This window comes from Narcine bancroftii, chromosome 9 (genome assembly GCF_036971445.1).
Source record: "Narcine bancroftii isolate sNarBan1 chromosome 9, sNarBan1.hap1, whole genome shotgun sequence".
Taxonomy (NCBI): Eukaryota; Metazoa; Chordata; class Chondrichthyes; order Torpediniformes; family Narcinidae; genus Narcine; species Narcine bancroftii.
Window position 1 is genome coordinate 90,484,610 of NC_091477.1, and position 2,363 is coordinate 90,486,972.

Sequence of the window (2,363 nt, forward strand, 5' to 3'; positions counted from 1 at the left end):
GTGGCCTCTTGTCACCATTATTTTCTTATGCTCTTATTTTTAGCCTCAAATTAATGGAAGAGTAAACTGGATTTAATATGGAAGAAACTTCACAATGGGTCTGTAATTGACTGGGTGCAGGTCAATGGAACTAGCAGAATGATGTTTTGGCACAGACTAAAAGGGCTGAATGGCCTGTTTTCTGTGCTGTAGGGTTCTATAGATCTATGATAATATCAGTATTACATGTGGAAAGCACGCTGACCAAAAATAACTCTGTTATAATTTCATTGCTTTTAAAAAGACTTTGGCAACATGTGATTAAAACCACTTTGGCTGACAATGAAGGAACATAGTGCTGGTTTCATATTAATATGTCTAACCAAGGAACCTTACAAAAATGTTACAGGTGGGTTCTGTTTCATGCCAACGTTATAGAATGGTGGCTGATACTGGTCATAATTTATTAAACATGGTTGTCAATTACCTTAGACAAAATCAGCTATAATGTGTGATCTGATGAACAAGAACAAAAAAATGCAACTATTGAGAAATGGAACATCTGTATTACAAATTTGACTCTGTATTTTTTTTCCCTGCTCTTGGCGTGTCCTGGTTCTGGCATTTGAAGATATAACTGGAATAGCCGATTTCATACTTTTGAAGATTTTAGTTACTGAGCTAAATATCATGTTACTTTCAGTAATTGGTCATATTTCTCATCATTACATCTTCCAAAGAAAGTGTATTTGTAGGCAGCCTACTCTGATAGATACTATCACTAATGTATATATTTTTATATAGTTACATATAGTAGTAGTGATTGTCTGAGAGCCAGAGCCACGCCTACTGGCAGGTCATAAAGGACTGCTCCTAACCAGTCTGGACTGGTCGACCTCGATGGAATACGCTCCATTTTTTTGCTAATAAAAGCCTTGGTTTGAGTCAACAAGTCTTTGAGTCATTCGATGCGCTACACTTACCAAATGCTGTGAGTCCGATATCTTTAAATGTCTTAGCACATCACAGACAAAAGAAGAACTGATTTGAAATATTGGGAAATTATTGAGGTCTATTCAAGATTTGTATTTTTGCCCAGTGGAAATGAGCCTCCCTAATGAATAGCATATAACTGTATAATATTAATCACTTCACTAACAAGAAGGTCTGAAATGTATTTTGTTAAAGAATATCAGTTTTATATAAATCTGATAGACTTAGTGAAAACGATGACATAAGCTCAAAGAGCTTTAAATTTTTGACATAGCGGTACCACTGAAATAAATGGAATCAAATATTGTAGGGCGGGGGTGTGGGGGGGAATTAATTGAGTATTCAATGCTTTCATACACATTTAGTACCAATCAACTTTTATACTAGTTAGAAATGCTGGTTTTATTGTTTGGACTGTAATTGGAATTGCAATTGACTACCTGGTTTTTGTTTTTTTAAAGAAATTCTGATTGGTTGCATCACTGTCTGGAATGGAGGTACCAATGCACAGGACAGGAAAAGACTACAGAGAGTTGTGAACTCGGCCAGCATCATCATGGGTATCAGTTTTCATTCAATTATGGACATCTACAAGAGGCGATGGCTCTATAGAAATTACTACCAGAAATAGGCTATTTTGTTCCTTCAAAGCTACTCTACAATTTAGTGTGATTCTTTCTATCAACATCATATTCCTATGCTTGATTCCTTTTATGTATTGTAATCTACCTGCTGCTTCTTAAATATATCCAATGGTTTTCATTCAATTAAAGAGATCTACAAGAGATGGTGTCTCAAGAAAGCAGCCTCCATCTTCAAGGACTCTCACCACTCAGGCCATGCCCTCTTCTCACTGCTTCAGGAAGGAAGTTCAGGAGCCTGAAGACACACAACCAGTGGTTCAAAAACAGGTTCATCCTCTCTGCCATCAGATTTCTGAAAGGGCAGTTAACCACAGACACTACCTCGCTTTTTCTTCTTTTGCACTAATTTATTTGATTAAAAAATGCAATCTATAGCAATTTTGCACCTGTAATGTTGCCACAAAACAATGAATTTTGTGAAACATGTTCACAACAATAAAATCTGATTCTATTGTGCAGTTTAAGATGGCTGAATGTCAGAAACAATTCATTGGCCGTGAAGTGCTTTGGGTATCTTGAGAATATGAAAGTTGATATATAATTAATTCAAATTTATTTTCTATTTAAGGTTCCAAGGGGCTTTCAAAAAAGGATGTCAGTTTAAATGCTTATGGCTGTTTCTGTTCCTTAATGTCATAGCACATTTCATTAAAAATATTTATGATAGTACTCCAATAATAGTCAGGTTTATCGATCCCAGAGGTGTTGCATGAGTTATACTCAGTGTAGAATGGCAGATTCTAACTG

The 2,363-nt window shown here is 35.8% G+C and overlaps 1 long non-coding RNA gene across 1 annotated transcript; it reads left to right on the forward strand.

Moving 5' to 3' along the window:
• The first annotated feature begins 880 nt into the window (after positions 1–880).
• On the forward strand, positions 881–2,080 carry LOC138743023 (uncharacterized). Its single transcript, XR_011344602.1, has 2 exons — positions 881–970; positions 1,434–2,080. It is a non-coding gene; the product is annotated as an uncharacterized lncRNA (long non-coding RNA).
• Positions 2,081–2,363: the final 283 nt, after the last annotated feature.